This window comes from Dermacentor albipictus, chromosome 5 (assembly GCF_038994185.2).
Source record: "Dermacentor albipictus isolate Rhodes 1998 colony chromosome 5, USDA_Dalb.pri_finalv2, whole genome shotgun sequence".
Lineage (NCBI taxonomy): Eukaryota > Metazoa > Arthropoda > Arachnida > Ixodida > Ixodidae > Dermacentor > Dermacentor albipictus.
The window spans coordinates 87,464,101-87,482,615 of NC_091825.1; the positions used below are offsets into that span (position 1 = coordinate 87,464,101).

Below are 18,515 nucleotides of genomic sequence, written 5' to 3' on the forward strand. Positions count from 1 at the left end.
ACCACAAAGTTTATGTAGACGAACAAATGTCTAAACTGCAGCAAACATCACGCAAAAGAGCCAGCAGTAACCCCGGAACACCGACGGCGAGAAAGGTAAAAAACGGGGCTGTTTCCGATTCGACGGATACCGAAATCGTACCTAACCATGGCCAGTAAAACAACCCGAACCACGGACACCGCTGAGATATGGCAATGGAACTGCCGCTCTTTTCAGAAAAGAGCGGCAGCGCTACAAGCTTATTTAGACGCCGCCATTATTCAACCGGACGTCATCTGTCTTCAGGAAGTTGGAAAGGGAGTAGTTAAGCTTAGAGACTACTACACCTTTCAAAATCCCATGTATCCTAGAGTGGCGACGCTGGTGCACAAGAATATCGCGGCCAGTGAACACTATTATCCCCAATGCTCAACGGAGCACCAATTGATCGAATTACACACTACAAAAAGGAGTAAAACCAAAACGTTTATTGGCAACGTGTACAGCCCACCGAAAGAACGGCAGACTGCGTTTCCCGAGATGCTTGAATGGGCGCTTGGACATCTGGAAAAAAAAGACAGGTTTATTTTAGTCGGGGATTTTAATGCTCCCCACACCAATTGGGGTTATAGGACAAATACAAAAAAGGGCAGAAACCTAGTAGAAGCAGTAGACAAATATAACATGCAACTAGAGACCTTACCCCTCGCCCCCACGAGACTTGGAAATAGCGTCTGCGGAGACACGTACCCAGACCTCACCTTTACATTTAACGTAAAAGAGGGACAGTGGAGGAACCTGGATGAAAATCTGGGAAGTGACCATTATATTATTAGTTACTCCACTACGACTCCCAAATTAAGAAAGCCTTTCAGAAACGCGAAACTTACAGACTGGACTGCATATCGACATTACCCGACCCCTCAGCATCCAATAGATTCAATAGAAGAATGGGTAGACGAAATGATGCAGGCATACCAAACTAACACAAAGCACGTCGCGCTAAGCGAAAAAACACCGGTAGTGGATCCCCACCTCGTCCATATGTGGGAAGGCAGGCGAAGTCTTACTAAACGATGGAAGCGACAGCGCTTAAACAGAAAGCTCAGAGCTAGAATAGAACAACTGACAGAACAAGCAAATGAGTATGCTAGGCAACTACAAGCGAACAACTGGATACAATTTTGTGACTCGTTACGGGGAACGCTCTCAACAACCAAAACATGGGCAATTTTACGGAGCATGCTTGATCCATACAATACAAAAACAGTCACTACTAGAGCATTACGCACATTGGTAGGAGAGTTTAAGGGGGATGACGCATCCTTGATCCAAACCCTGGCAGACAGATACATCGGGACAGGAGGAGATAACATCGATAAGAGAGAGTACAAAGGCATGGATAATCCCAAGCTTGATGCACCCATAACGAAACAAGAAGTATATGCCGCCGCTCTAGCATTAAAACGTAACTCAGCCCCAGGCGAGGACGGCATCACGAATGCTATGTTAAGAAATATGAGTGATCAGCAACTGGAACGCCTAACCCGGTACTTCAATGAGAAAATCTGGGAAACGGGAGAGCTTCCTAATCAATGGAAAGAAGCGACCATCATATTAATACCTAAACCGGGGAAAGCAAGAACATTTCAGAATCTCAGGCCAGTATCGCTAACCTCCTGCTTAGGCAAACTTTTCGAAAAGGTCCTTCATATCAGGCTTACCAGCTATATTGAAGGGCACGAACTTCTCTCGCACAACATGTACGGCTTCAGACAACATCTTACTACACAAGACATATTCGTAAGGCTACGAGATGACGTGCTGCAAAATGTACCTACAGGGGGAGAGAACATCATAGCAGCGCTTGACTTAAAAAGCGCTTTTGATACGATCTCCCATACCCTCATACTTGAAGAGCTCGAAAGAATGGGCTGTGGAATTAGGATCCACAATTACATCCGCTCTTTCCTTACTGAACGTAAAGCCACAATAGGTATGGAAAATATTCGATCTTCCAAACTCCCAATGCCTAACAGAGGCACACCACAGGGTGCCATCCTCTCACCACTTCTATTTAATGTCGCAATGAACCGCTTGGCACGACAACTAGAGAAAATTAACGACCTCAACTTCGCGTTTTACGCAGACGACATCACGTTATGGGCCTGCAAAGGCTCGTTAGGGCAAAAAGAACAAACTATCCAGGAGGCTATCGACTCGGTGAAGGACTTCGCAGAACAAAACGGTATGCAATGCGCTCCGGAAAAATCTGAGTTTATCCGGATCCACGGGCGTAACTACAGACACAAACCGAACATCCACCTAACTATGGGTGACCAGACGTTACCAGAAAGAAATATGATCAGAATACTAGGACTATGGTTACAAAGCAACAAAAGAGCCACTCACACCATTGCGACTCTAAAATCAAGCACGAGGAGCATCGCTAGACTAATTAGCAGAATTACAAAGAAAGGTAAAGGGCTCCACGAAAACGAAACCATAACACTAGTCCAGGCTTTTATTCTTAGCAAAATAACATACGGACTACCATATCAAGAGCTAACCCCGTCGGAAATCAAAGAAATCGACCTACTAATACGTGGCGCGTATAAGGCAGCGCTTGGGCTTCCTAAGAATGCGGCAAACGAGAGGGTGCAAGCTCTAGGCATATACAACACATTTGAAGAGTTAAGAGCAGCCGTTCTCATGACACAAAGAGAACGACTATGCCTCACAAGCACAGGTAAAAACGTTCTGTCGCGTTTAGGTTACCCATTGCGACCGCAGTATTCCAGGGAACAAACGACCGCAATGCCGGATCCAATACGCGAGCGCATAGTGGTCTCCCCAATCCCACGCAACATGAACAAAACTTATCACACAGCGAGAAGACAAGCGAGAGCTAAACATCTTCAGAAAACCTTCGGCAGTAATCAAGATGTAATGTATACTGATGCAGCTAGATTTAGCAAAGGACATGTAATAGTGGCAGTTCAACCCACACGCCAGGGAACGCTTCACACATCAGCCTCGATACGTACTAGGTGCACTGCTACAGCGGAAGCAGCGGCGATTGCTCTCGCTATCGCATACAAGGAAAAGCAAAGCAGCTCAGCTTTAATAATGTCCGATTCACAAGTGGCATGCAGAATGTACCTACAAGGCAACATACCACAAGTCGCCCTTAAGATCATAGGCGACACATTGAAAGAAGATCATGCAATATTATGGTGTCCTGGCCACGAGGGTATCTCGGGAAACGAACAGGCACACACTCTAGCTCGAGGCCTTACTAACCGAGCTAGAGATACGCACAACGATGAAAAAGACGATCGTCTATTGGTCCGCGATATACTGGAGCACCAGCGAAGAACCCGGCAACAGTACGCCCCACCCCACAAACTACTCAATGTAGAGGAGGCGCAGAAATATAGAAGAATACAGACGGATACCTACCCACATTTGGGTAGATACCATAAAATAAACCCAACCATGTACACTAACTCTTGCCCGTGGTGCGGGTCATGGCCTTCATTGCCTCACGTAACATGGGAGTGCGCCAAAAGACCTCATGCCATTAATTCACCTTTGGTACTCACCTTGCTAAGGGAGCCCTGGGAGGCCATCCTCGCTCTTGCTGACCTCGAGGCCCAGAAAGGCCTCTTGGACCAAGCTGGGCGGGTCGCGATGGCCACTGGAGTCTTGGAATAGGGACCCACCCTGCACCGCTCCCTTCCACCATTTTTTTTTTGCCTCATCAATAAATGTTTATTCCTCCTCCATGCACAAGCGCGTCTAATTTTTTTCCATTGCCACAATAAAAAAAAGTGGCTCTAAAAAAATAAGAACTTGACTCACCGCTCTTTGCTGCTCCAGCATCCGCCATTTCTTGTTTTGATATGAACATCTTCACCGAAATGCGACAAATGGCGCCCAAAATGCACATGGTTGTCAGTTTAAAGTTTGGGAATGCGCTAAAGCCAACCTAATAGAAAATTGCGCGCCCTAAACGTGAAAAAAACACCAGAAATACAATGTACACAATTGTGTACAAGGCGCCTTAAAGGGTTAAGGCGCATGTTAAGGAACCCCAGGTGTTAAAAATTAGTCGGGAGTCTCCAATTATGGCGTGCTTCATAATTATGTCGTGTTTTTGACGCGTAAAAGCCCATAATTTCTTTTTTCGCTAATCGATTCACGGTGGCTCAACGTCATAACAGGAAATGAGACGCGCAGGCGGAACACTTGACGATCACGTCTGCCATGCGTCAGGTTGTTGTTTAACAATTTTTATTCGCTTGGCTCGTTGTTAGCTGTACTTCTTATTTTAGATGGATAGCCGAGCCTTCGATGGCCGATTTCCCAGGATCACGTCATTCAATACACAACAACGTTTGCACTACTACCGTGCATCGCGTTTCCAATACCTCTGGCACTGGAACAGTCGCAGGCCATACATACATGCTCAAGCGCGCCACACAACCAGTTGCTATGCGCTGCACGCAAACTTTAGCTGCAAGAACAACGCGAATTTGTCGCTGCAAAAATGCATGCCCAGCTGCATATAAACCCGCACGAGGGTAGCAAACGAAGCGCGGAATTCGAGTCAACACTTCAAAGAATAAGCAAAGCGAATGCATCCAGCTCTGCTGGCTCCAAACATCTTGAACGTTCGATGCATCACGCTGGCGCGTTTAAAACGTGCGCCTTCATAATCACAAAGTTGCGATCCTATAGGACCTTGCGGAAGAACTCTATAGTATGCACGAGAGCACCAAAGCGCTAATGCGTTTCTTGAATGCAAATGCGCTATACGTGAGCGAAAATTCCTCTGCGGGTGCGCGAACATTGGCTCTAAGTTTTCGTTCTTATTGTTCATTTCCCTTCCCCACCTGTAGGGTTGGCAGCTGGGGGCGACCATGATTGAGCCCCTGCGTTTCCTTCTTTATGTTTTTCTCTCTATGTCTCTCTAAAACGCGGACGCCGAGCAGGTACGTTTTATTAGAGGCCTAAATTTGTTGCAACAGCACGGCGGAACGTTCAAAGCACTTCCAAATTGAATTCGCCACTTCAGATAACGCGTACTCGGGAATAATACGAGAAAACAAAACGGGCACAAATGTTCACAGCGTCGCAAAGAAGGCTTCACTTTCGGGAATAACCTGCCGTCCCTTAATTCGAGGCTGGCGCTGCGTTTTTGACTTCGTCGGCTCACCTTCGGTCACTGTCGCAGTGCGGAGCAGAGAATGACGACGGCGCACATCAAAGCGGTCTAGTGACATGCGCCTCTGTCGCATGCTGGCGTGTGGGTGCATTCCAAAGCGTCCGAGTACAGAAAATGCAGCGCTCCATACGCGTCTCACCGAGCAGTGTGTCTGAGAGGACAAAACTGGATTTTTTCCGCGATGAAAATAAAGAACAAAAAGGAGCCAGCACGGGTGGGCGATGTCACTACCTCCCAGCTTGGTTTCTTTCACCCCTTTTGGTGCTTCCATTTATATTTTTCAGATGCTCTTTTCAATCAACCTAGTGTGGCCAATCCCCTCTGTGGGTACAAGCCATGTTTCGAGGCAACAACGACAACTGTAAAAGCTGCACCGATAATATACAATTTTTTTTAATATATACGATCTATCAGGAACTTTAGCCCACGCCCCATGTTCAAAATTAAGAACTGCTTTCATTATCTCCGGCAGTTCAAACATAACACAGGCATCTGGATCACTATCAGTACTAAATAATGTCCCCTTGCAAGTGTGTATGCACGAAAAGGAACGATTTGAAGTGTGTAGTTAAAATGTGCCGAATTCAAGTGTAGATTAATTTATTTACATTCGATAATCCGCAGATAGCGTAATACCTGTATTTTCTGTGAGTTCAAGTGAAACAGGTCAGCTGAAAAGTAAATTGCTGCAAAAAGGAAAAAGAAAAAGAAAAAGAAACGCGCCTTGACGAAGCACGTCTGCTAGAGCGGACACGCGAGCCGCCGTGGACAACGATCTTCGAAGATTAAAAGAACTTCCGCAAACGACAGCGACGGGCGTAGGGACAGTTAACCTTTCCGTCCCGAATGCCGATATCCATTCCTAAGTGGAATCGCCAACAGAGCCGCGTGCAATTTTTGCGGGTGTGACGAGTCAACAGAGCACCTTCTGTGCCCCTGCCCATCTTTTAGCGCTCAACAATGTCCTCCACGCGCTAGTCTCAATCACTTGGATAGCAGACCACTCTCAAAGGAAAAGATACTGGGGCCTTCACCTGTTGCACTTCATCATGGCAACTGGACTGCACGGATGATTGTGCCTGTTAGCGAACGTTCTTCCGCGAAAGTGTGTTCGCACTGACAGCTTCTATGACTATTTTCTTAACTTTCCGTTTTCTGAACTATATTTGCCCTTTTTCCTCTACCAAGTGTAAGGCAGCCAACTGGGAATGTTCTTGGTTACCATCCCCTGCCTTTCCAGCTTCGTCTCTCTCTCTCTCTCTCTCTCCCACCCCGAGCGAGACATTTAGGCGGTGTTTGAGGCCGACAATTCCCCGCGCCACTTGGCAACAGATCGCTCCACCCTTGTCCTGCATACATATCGCGTTACTTGTACAGGTTGTACTTGTACGGGCTTGTGCGAACACCTGCGACTATTAGTGGAATTACTGTTAGACCACACGCATCAGCGAACTCACCACTAATTTCCTTCTTCCCTTCCCTCCTCTATCTCCCTGTCATCTTTGTTTTGCCCTTTCCCATTCCTCCGGTGTAGGGTAGCCAACCGGACCTTATTCTGGTCACCCTCCCTGCCTTCTGCTTTACTCCTTCCTTCCTATACAGGTTGTAGCGTGGATGAAAACAAAAACCATAGTCGGTGACAACCTAAGAGTTACAAACAAGCTCCGCCTACAAAAGCGCAACGCACTTTCCGTTCAGCTCTGAAAGAGAGCCGAGCCAGCTGGAGTGCGCTCGTAGCTTAAGGACGTATTGTTCCGTTAGAGCAAATGCTAGGCTGATTGGAGAACAAAAGCAGGTTGCTCCGGGCCAAAACGTTACCTTTTGTTGAGCACTGATATCATGATCACCCATAAAACTTGCCTGGACGTACCGGTTTCACCTCGAAACAACCAGTGACACAAGAACACGTCTGTACGGTGAAACTAGCTGTTTCAAAGTCACAAAAACTACTAGAGATAAGATAAATAAGCGACCCTAATTGGCTGGTGCAGCTATGAAAAATGTGTCCGAGTTGGACAGCGCAGGTATAGCCATTAAAATCTTAGGTTGCCACCGACTATATGTAGGAGCATTGCGCAATAGAAACGAAGCTAAGAGAAAAGTCCCAACACCTCATAACTGTCGTTGCAGGTTTCAATGCGCACGGCACGCTATTCTTTAGAGACAAAGGGTGCAACACCAAAAGTGCGGCTGCCTCAATTTGGCACTGAGAGCTTGCCCGCGAATAACAACAGCAAGCTGTGCCGATTCGAAATATGAAAACTATCTTTTCGGGAGCAAATGTTCCATTTATGTAATAATGGAGTTTAGGGTAGTCGTCTAGAAATATATGATTTGAATCTAACTTGAAACTACCTACCAAATGTGATGCCCATTTATAATTAGGATTCGACTCAAGTACTTTTTTTACATGCGCCAATTACTGCTCTACTATATTAATTATATGTTTGAAGATTGGTGACACAAGTCAATTACTTTTTCAGAGTAAAGCGTACACGTCATGTGGCAGTGCTTCAATGCTACGCTAAACCGACGCTTTCCGTCACAGTGAACGCAACAATTCAGTTGCTTTTGCCACCCAGGTTAGCTTCTAGCAGAAATTTTGTGTTTACTATACGATAAACGGTTTTACTTACAACTTAGTACGCGGTTCTACAATGTATTATATTTTACACTATGTGGGTTGCGAAGTATTTTCTATGGAAAGGCAAAATCCGCAGCCACTCTACATTATTGGGCAATCTTCCTCGTGATGAATCCCCACGAGTAACTACATGAAAAGAAATCCTGTCAGAAGCCCGCGATGCTCTTGAGAAAGTACGAAATCGCGGAGACTACAGCTTTTCAGAACACCTTTTCTTACGACGCGCTACACTGCAGCCTTGCAACAAAATGTCATCTGAAAGCCAATTCATTTCTTTAGATCAAAGTCCTCCGGGCGATGAAACCCGACATCATAAGCCAGGTGACTACGTATACGACCTGACTTATAAAAGCTGACAAAACCTTCTAAAATAAGGCCGTACAGCAAAGAAAGGTTCTCACATACGCACAATTTTAAGGAATATCTAGAGTTTATTATGGCACTTCCCTATAGGAATATACGTAGAGTAAAATTAAATGACTGCACTGTTCATGTGCACTGCGACATCAGTGTGCTCAACTTCGCTTTATCAAACATTTTCTTCTAAGTTAACTGAGCCGGCCAGAGTTCAACTGAAACAAACCTCACGGGCCAGTCTGATGCGTATACCACAGACAGGCTCCTGCATTACATTGGGGGAGCAATGACGCAGTCCACCCGCCGCGGTAGCGTATAGTCGCTATAGCGTTGCGCTGCTGGTTTCGAAGGTTCGATCCTGGCCACGGTAGCCTCATTACTATAGAGGTGAAATGTAAAAACGCTCCCGGTACTTAGATTTAGGTGCCCGTCAAGGAGTCCCACGTGGCCAAAATTAATCCGGAGTGCCCCCCTACAGCGTGCCCTATAACCAGATCGTGGCTGCGGTATGCAAAATCCCAGAATTTTTCGTGACACAGCCCTACTGTTTCTAGGGTGCCCTGGAAATGTCGAATGCTGTACCTCCGCACTTTGATACACCTAGACGCGGGGTGCCGAACCAAAAAGCTTTCGTGCGTGGTTCCGGTTCTGGTTCAGAATTCTGCATACCTTGCGCTTCCGTTCAGTTCCAGATCAAAACTATAATATTTCGAACCGGTTTAAACCGGTTCATACCGGTTAATAAAGGTCTGTAAATAAGTAAAACCACTTTTTTTTTTAGAAAACAACGTTTTCCAGCCTCATTCACAAATTCCCCATCATCATCATCAGCCTGTCCTTATATGTGCACTGCAGGACGAAGGCCTCTCCCAGCGATCTACCATTACCCCTGTCCTGCGCCAACTGATTCCAACTTTCACCTGCAAATTTCCTAATGTCATCACCCGACCTAGTTGTCTGCCGTCCTCGACTGCGCTTCCCTTCTATTGGCAACCATTCTGTAACCCTAATGGTCCAACGGTTAATTTGAGAAAACTTCTTTGTGTCATTTTGTAAACTTACGTGACACGGATCGATATACGAAGGCCGTCTCAAAAGTTCTTTCAAACTGTGCAGAAACCATGGATGACGACAGTCAATGTAAGTGTAGAGCCCGAAGGAACGAATCAATGCGCGAACAAGCGAACGAAAGAGCGTGATAGCGAAGGGACCTAACGTTTTCTTTAACAAAACCGACCCCCGACCATCAGAAGCACCGACCGACCACGAAAACGGCCGAAAGCGTCAAAGAAAGCTATTCGCTCTGAAAAAAAACAAACAAGCAAGCAAGCGATTTGATGTTTCCGGGTCATAAATGCGAAAGGTCATGATGCTGACTCGAAGTGTAAGCTTTTAGAAAAAAAAAATTAAGTATTAAATGTATTTGCATAAAAGACTCACTCATATTACGTTAAATTGTTTTGTACATTTCTTTTTTTCTTTACTGGCAAGGCTGCGACGAATTCTTAAAGTTCAATTGAAATATAGAATAGAGAAATGCGGTATGGAGGACTAGGTTTGTTCAAGACAATATGCAGATATGAAATGTGAGGCCTTAGCTCCAATTGCACGCTGCATCCGTGCGCATTTTATTCGTGAGTCCCGTTTCCGCGATGGGGCATATTATTTTTTCCAGATACCACTACATTACAGTACTTACGCATACCTACGAGATCTGTCCCAAACTTTCGTACAGTGAGTCAGCAAAGAATTGGGAGAGGGTGTAGTGTAGCTGTTCTTTTTTTTTCAATTTTGTGCCACTGTTTCTCCAGGTTTTCTGTTTTGTTTTTTTGTTTTGCTAGTGCACCAATACGTATTCCGTATTCAGAAATGTAACTAAACTTGAAGCTCATGCTCGACTTGATATAAATGACGCCTGGTGCGAACGCGCTGAAGACGCTCATTGCGTTTCTTTTGGTGCGTTGACGACAGGCGTCGTTTAAATCAAGTCAAGCATGGGCTTCAAATTAAGATGCATTTCTGAATACGGGGGTAAGGCCTATAGCTGTTCTTGGGCATTTTCCGAAATAACTGAAACGAAATGAAAGAATCCGGTTGACCTCCAGTACGGGTCGAACTGCTCTAGGACAATGCACAATTTTATGCATGCACTCTTTGTGCATCTTTGTCGAAATGAAGGCCCATGAAGAGACAGAACAAATGATCAATATCAAATTTCTAATGAAACTCGGCAAGAATGATGCAGAAATTTACCTAACGTTGCGAAATGAGTATGGAAAGGATGCCTTAAAGGAATCAACTGTGTTCAAGTGGGTCCAGCGTTTTCGGAAGACCGTGAAGATCCCGAGGACTATGAAAGATCAGGACGCCCCTCCACCTTTTGCGAAGAAGAAACCATCGATGGTGTGCGTTCTCTTACGTTCAGTGACCACATATTTGCTGTTACGATGATATGTTAGATGCATTTGGCTCGGGAAAGCCGATTTTGCCCAAAAATCTAGAACCTTCTTTTAGGTAAGTCAGAGAATACTGGAGACCGTGTAGGAGGCCATGCAGGAGTGGCCTTGGTACAAAAAGAAGGGTCAAGTAACATGTACGGAAATGCACAAGAGGAACAATGGCATAGGTGCGTAGAAAAAAAAAAGCGATAGCTGTGCGTTAAAGGCAACTCGCGAATCCATCAAAAACTGTAAGAAAGGAACAAAAAGAGAGAACGAACAACGGCTAATACACTGCAACGAGAGAAAAAAAGAGTAAAAAAGAAAGAGATGAAAAAATACAATTGTACAATGCAGCATCCTCAGGAGTCAACACGCTCAATACATTCTGTACTAGTAAGAAGGGATAAGGGCAACGCATTCCCCTCAATTATTGCGCGGGAAGCAAGGAAAGCTTAAAGATGTTCATCCTAGCGAAGTACGGGTTTAATGATGCAGCGCGTCGGTGTCTTTCTTGTCAGCCGTCCTCTCGGAGGTTATATACGTATTAAGGTACAGCTGGCTCTTCTTATTGAGAAAGAAAAACTTTAGCTTTACAATTTTCGCTGCGCAGTTACAGTGCTTCAGTACGTGGTTTATTCATTGCGTTAGGAGGCGAGACTGTTGAAAGATATTTAGAGAATATAAAACAAACAGCGCCTCGCTATTTTTTTTTTTCTTAAGGCATCAAGTTTTTCGTTTTGTGTACGGGTTCCAGATAATCACTGCATATTCAAGTTTGGCTTTTATAATGCAGCACGAAGCCACAAGTTTAGTTGCCTGGGGCCCCTTCATTAATTTGTGTTCGTGCAGACAAAGCTTTCTGAACGACGAAGAACATGTAGCAGAAATGTGCTTATCCCAGATAAGCTTACGTGTTATAGTAACACCAGGGTATTTATATTCCTCGACTTGAAGTAAGGGTTTACATGCAACATCATCAACATTAACGGGTGCTCTTTCCTACTTATCTGCATGTAAACCATTCTGTTTGTACTAAGCTGCATGCTAAACTACCTTCACCAGGTGTAAATATTCTAAAGGCTAGAGTTTAAGGAAACTTCACCTGCACCGCTGTTAACTTCGTTAAATAAGACACAGTCATCAGCAAACAACGTGTTTTGAACGGGGAGAAAATGTAGAAATGAAATGCGAAAGGTTTCCACCAAGATGGTGCCGAGACTGTTGACACCTGAGCAAATGTTGCAGCGAAATGAATGGCGCACTGATTGGAAAGCTTCAGACGACAGAAATAAATTCGTGCAAAGCGCCGTCACTAGCGACGAAACGTAAGGTTACGAATAGGACATCGAGCGGAAGTTAGAGTGCACGGAATGGAAAAAGAAAGATGAGCCAAGGCCAAGAAAATCGCGGAACAAAGCAATTAACACTTAATGTCATTCTGATAGCGGTTCTTTTTTTTTCTTTCTTTTTTTTTGCGAATGCCATCGAATTGTGCACCACGGAGCTACGCCTTAAAGTCAAACTGTTAAAGCAGTTTTGTAAGTGGAGGTCCTGAAGCGTCTTAGAGATAGTGTGCGCTCCGTCAGACCAAACTTTTCGAAAGAGGGACGCTGTATTGTGAACCACGATAATGCCAACTGCGCACTATGCATCGGTAGCCCAAGAGATTTTGGCACACAATTCCATCACTGTGCTTTAACACCCTCCCTATTTGATGGATTTACCCGAACGCGACTTTTATATTCTTCGCCAAATGTAAACAAGTGCTCCTGGGGGCGGCATTTCGGAGTTGTGATAACAATTCAAAAGCAGACGACACCGCATCTGAAGAGCTTAGCAGAGGTGTACTTCCAAGGCTGCTTCGAGCAATAGAAGAGGTTAAGGCAATGTATTTTGTCTAATGCGGAGTATTTTGAAGGTGACCACAATGATGCACCTGAATGTTTACAAAATGTTTTTTTATTATTATTTTTTTGCGTGCATGCACGAAGATTTGGGAAAGACCGCGTATATCTGGTGCTTTTGATGTTACGCAAGAAATTGGATACACGGTGTATCGAGGCTTGGCACCCATCAAAGCTCCGTTACTTCAAAAGGATGAAATTTAGAAGCTGTCCCATTTTCTTTTCGCAAGTGTTTGCATTAACGCGCCTATTGCATTGCGGGTTTTGGCACGAATTTGTAGCTCGCTGTGTAGTCGATGCAGATCAGTTAGTTTATGGCGATGGCACTCTGCACCGAAACAGCAGCTACTGAGGTTGAGTTTCTCCAAGTTTACTTGTCTTATTTCGCAGTTACATCAACCTACACGGATGGCGTGGTATCACCCCGAGTACCTGCACCAAGTAACGCAAGCTTGCGCCTCACTGAAAATTAGTTACAGTTCTAAATAAAGATATTACCTTATTTATCACGTGTCGTATTTCTTATGTAAGCTTAACTGAGGGCTTGACACCCCTGTTTCTTTCACCGTCATTGTCACATAAATCTTATTCCTGTCAAACATGACGTCAAGCAGCACCGGAAAGAACTTAGAGAGTTTGAGCGCTATGGCTTTCCCGTGAATAGTTGGATTGCAACTGCAGCTCAGCCCACCGTGCATATGTATACCGCCGAGACAGACGCTAATGCTTAGAACGCTGAGCACAGAACAGAGTTGTTCAGGTCGCTGGATCGAGGTGCGCAAAAACAAGTAAGGCGACCGCAGCTTAGATCGCATAAAGGGCGGCTTTCGTGGCACAAGGATTTGCAGCACATAATGAGTGTCTGTCACAAGTGAGCAACTGAGTGTCTTTCACAACTGAGCTGTCTGAAGTTACTTGGGTCTTGCATGCAGCGTCGAAATTGTGTTTGAGACTAGGGGAGGCTTCGAGCCTTTGTTCAAAGTTTCCAGTTTGACGTGCCCTAGCAAAGCGTTCACTGTGCCTTCGTCGAACCGGTTCGGAACGGTTCCTGCAATAAGTTCCGGTTCGTGGTTCGGCTCCGAGACGGCGGATAAATAACGGGTCTGTTCAGTTCCGCTTCAGCTGAAGATAACGTTCCGGCTCGAGTTTTCGGTTCAGTTCCGGTTCGGTTGGACACCTTGCTTACACCCTCTGTTTTATAGTTCATAGAGAGGTTCATGGGGCATTCGTGGCACGAATTACTCACAAAAGCACACCTCTGAGCAACAGTTCGTAAGCCGACGCTAACAGTGTTCCATCCAGTAGTAAATGAGAACGCTGTTACGGCACGCGCGGCTCCTGAGGCTTTAGAGATAGCAGGGGAAATGCGAGCGAACCTGGCGGGGGAGGGAGATTAGTGAAAGACATCTCGATGACTGGTGGAGTGAAGGTAATTGAAGCGCAAAATGTAAAAAAAAAATGCTTTACTGAGGTAATGATGTGCTCGTTAGCAAGAAGTATAGGATTTTTAGAGGACCGTACTGAGCGCAGCAGAAAAGTAAATTTAACGAGCATCGCGGCGCCAGCTACCACCCCGCTTCAAAGGCATTGCTCTAACATCCATTTATTCTTTCAGATACGAAAGAACAAGCCGCGCCAGATTTCTCGCTCTTTCTTGTTTTGTTTTTCTTTTTCGGCACTTTTCAACGCCGCTGTAGTCGCATTCAGCGCGAAATTTCGCGTAGTCCCAGCTCTCGCCGGGCTTTCTGCGACGAATGAATAATCAGCTGCAACATTTACATAAGCCCCACGAGCACGCTCACATTCCTTGTGGGCGACCCTCTTTCGCGTCATATTTCTTTCTTTTCGTTTCTATACAAAATATATCCAATGCGCAGCAAAGTTCCCTGATTACCATCCCATGCCGTTTTCACAGAAGCCAGCGAGTGCCGTATAAAACCAGAAAGAAAAAAAAAGATCGCCTTGTATAGTGGCTCAAGCAACGCATCCAAATGTGATCAAGTGTCTAAAATCCCACCTCAACAGCGAATGTCGCGCACATTTGTCCGCGCCAAAGCAGAATAAGCGAAGCGGCTAAGGAATTTTCACGTGCAGCCCGAGGCCCTGAAACCTTTTTTTTTTTCCTTTTTTGCTCTACTCTGAAACGCGGTGCGGGAAAGTGCCGACCTGAAGACACGCGTGGGAGAACGAGTAGCCAAATCATCTTAGCATGTCACATAATTGCTAAAAGGAGATGTACGTTCGGCGCCCGGAATTCCAGATTATGGCTGCGACCTCCATTTAATCGCGCAAAAGCTGCCATTCCACATCTCTGCGCTTCGAGCCGAACGACCTTCCCCTTTCTTTCTTTCTTTTTTTCTTTCTTTTCCTTTCTTTCTCTCGCAGCTGGCTCAAGTAATCTTCTCTTGCATGGCTCGACAGGAGTCGGGCAGGAGTGACGTGTGCCTCGCCGCAAAGGTCTCTCGCACTTACTCGGACGCAAAGTACACGTAACCTAGTTAAAAGCCTATGGACGCGGCGTTAAGTCTATAGAGCGCGGAGCTTCTCGTTCCTCGCCGAATGTCGACTAAGAAGACACTTCCGACATTCTGACACGAAAGCTACGGTACAAAATGGAGAAGGAAATTACAACTGCGCTTCAATTAACCTCCCGACGTTCTTTAACACAGACGCACTGAGCTTAACGCGTGACTACACCTTCTTCTATTCGGGTTCGATGAGACTTCGTAAATAGAATTCAGCAGGTAAAGTGTTTCACACCCCGAGCATCACTGTTCCCTAACGAGCAAATACGGCGAACAGCCTTGCTATCCTAAGAAAGCAAACGTGGCCATAATAAACACATCGCAGTATATAACAAGCCAATCGAATGTAAAAAAAAATAGTTTCACGCATAATAAAAGTTACTAAAGTTACAGCTAACCGGCTTTTCATAAACATAGCACCTCAACATTCCGGTGAAACGTGTACCGCACGCGCAAAAAAGTGATTTGCATAGCCAAGAACTACTGACGCACGCGGGGTGAGTGCACCAACAGCTGAGTTTACATGCCACCACGGGTGGCATAACAAATTCGGCTTTCAGATGGCACACCGCAAGCAACGGAGAAAAGGGAGCAGCACGACTAAGCGTTCGTTATTGACGAAGGCTCACCAGATATATCCACACAAGTTTGCCCAATCACCTTCCGACAAACGAGCGCGAAACAGTATGCACTACAGGTGCATACAAACGACGCGACACACGGCTGTATGCACACCACGAGCGCGACCAACGAGCGCACTGCAGTACATGCACCGAGTATATATACACGCCCGAGCACGACCATACACATGACACACAATCAAAACGTGCAATTCAGCCAGAACACGGACGTATAGCGGCGCGAAAGCTTTCTTCACTGCTGCAGGAAACGTCTCGCCTCACCCGCACGTGTACTTCCTGGGAGGAGGGCACTGGCCGTGATCAGGCGCAGTTATTTCTGCATGCAGTTACGGGAGAAAGCCAGCGTCGAAGCAGCACGAGGGAACGTCAAACGCGCAACGATCACGCCGAAACGGCAGCGCAGCCATGGATAAACATAGACGCCTCGCGTGTGCTTCAGACCGTGTCGTTCTCTACCTACGCCCTTTCCTTATCGCATCGTTACAGGATCACTTCGTACCTTTACCTTCGTTTCAATGAACCTGATTAAAGTGGCACCGAGTCAAGTATAGTCCAACTCAATCCGGCCCGAGTTTACATGAAGTCGCCAAAGTCTCAAGCCGGTACACTGAGCCAAAAAATAATAATCATAATAAAAGAAGCCATGGGAACAGACCGCCAGTTTCATTAGCAATTACTATAATCCCCAGACCAGTTCGACAGTGTTTAAGCTTAGCATGCAAGCGAGTGGGCTGACAAAGCATTCCACGACACTCAGTCAGCCCGAGTAGCGCAGCACGCTTAAAGGGAAGCTGAAGAGTCTGTCGAATTCAATAAGACGCTCATATACGGATGCGGGAAACTTATAAACCATGTCGGTAAAATTTGGGTTTTTGTTTTTCAATTAGGAGCGACGTAATCGTCGGTTGAAATTGCGCTGTAGCTCCGCCCCCCTTTGAGTGAGCGAGCGGAGCGGAAACCGGAAACCGCGGTGTTGTGACGTCAACTCTGCTTCGTTCCTTCGCAGCGTCCGCGACCGTGCCTGACCGCGCTTGTTTCTGCGTGCGTGCCATCGTGTATCTGCTTGGATCGACCCTGCATTCCTTTGTTGGTGCGTCTGCGTGTATGTAGAGTGGTAGTCAACGTGCGTGGTAGTCAACGTGAGTGGTAATCAACGTGAGTCGTAGTCAACGTGAGTGGTAGTCAACAGATGAAGGTCGCTACACGTACCGCATGAACCGGGAAGCTTTTCGCGCGTTTAAACCGTCTTTGTAGATTGCCGACAGCTTTGGACAGCGCACAAATGCCGACGATCGCATCCCCGCTTACGTTCCACGAGGAGGCATGCAGGAACACAACACTACAGTTGTTTGACCGGAAACTAGCTCACTAGATCACCGAAAGATCGCCGAGATCACTAGATCGCTTTGGAAAAAACACACTCACTAAAGAGCATTTCCAACACGAGGAGATCACAAGGCTTTGCTTTCGTTCGCGTCTAAAGCACTGCTCGCACCAGCATCGTTTGCTTCTTCGAGAGGCCGGCTCTTCGCAATCGGCTCGTACATGTAGGGAGTAACGCCGAACTCCTCAGAAAGACGCAGTCTCTCTAAATTTTCCATTACCGTCTCAGAAAACAGCACCAAACTACCTGGCACCGCGCTTCATGTGTAGCGGCAGCGGTCGGCAGCGGCAGAGTTGACGTCACGACGCAGAGTTGACGTCACAGGCGGAAACGAGACGCACGAGCTGGGCGTGTCCGCTGCTGCACTTTTCGTCAAAATAAAATATATTTGCGCTTTCTTTCGCTCAATTTGGATACGATATTCGAATTCGGAGGGTTGAAAACCATTATGTACAGATGTTCACTCATTTTTTCTGGAAAACTTTTCAGCTTCCCTTTAAGTGAATCCAACAGGTAGATGAAACCCGGCAATGCAACTCGACAGGCTTTATTCGCGTTTGCGTAAACACCCTGCAGTACGCGATTTAACTTGCAGCTATAAGCCAACTAGCCTTAACCAATATTTCTATACTGCACGAAACTAGAACGACTCCGAGACATGCGCACGCTACGCCCACAATATCAAGGATCGTTTGCGACCTGTCACCGCAAGGCGGAACACGGTTCAGGGTCGACTGCGGACACCGAACGCGCTGCAAATCTGTCAGGGTTACAGTTCGCGCCAGAGCGGACGCGCTGTATCTGATTGCGGGAAAGCTGAAAGCACGTGCGCTTCGAAGCCGCGTGTGCGAGCTACGCGCCGAGAGAGCAACCGACATCGACCAGAAACTATAACATTTTCGTTCGAAGATCGCGCAAGACAACATGCACGCAGGAGCGGTGACAACGCCGAGCGAGCCTGTCGCAAGGCGAGCTAAAGCCCATCCCCACATGCCCTCGCGTTGAACAGTGATCAAACACACTGCGGACGAGCCACACGCAACGTGCGATCGCAAAACAACACCGAGTACAGTCGAGGCCGAGCGCTAAGGCCCGTCTCGAGATGCCCACCTTGACAGCGGGTATCCCAGGCGTGGTGCCGCCGGCGCGTTGCTGTACTGCAGGAGGAATGTGGAAAGAGGCGAGCGCCGTGCGAGGCTCGCGATAGAGCAAACACACGGCACACACACACAAGGGAACGGAGCCAGCTCCCGAAAACCGCTTCCCGGCGCGTGGAGCGTGCGTGTGTGTGTGTTGATCGCCCGCCGCCGCGGCGGCCCCAGGCCCGGCGAGTCGAGAACACCCAGCGCCCCCACCGGCGCTTCTCCCCTTCCCCATTCGCCCTTCTCCCCTTTTTCATTTTGGCCTCTC

The 18,515-nt window shown here is 46.6% G+C and overlaps 1 protein-coding gene across 11 annotated transcripts in view; it reads right to left on the bottom strand.

Annotated features, from left to right (window-relative positions):
* The window catches only part of LOC135906845 (cytochrome b5 reductase 4), a 441,851-nt gene that overhangs the window by 386,197 nt on the left and 37,139 nt on the right, over positions 1 to 18,515 (bottom strand). The window contains exon 1 of one of the 11 annotated variants that reach the window (XM_070538517.1): positions 18,216 to 18,360. The exons of the other annotated variants lie outside the window; for them this stretch is intronic. The gene's annotated coding sequence lies outside the window, so the exon portion shown is untranslated. Of the gene's footprint in view, positions 1 to 18,215; positions 18,361 to 18,515 lie in introns of those variants that run through there. 11 annotated transcript variants of the gene reach the window in all.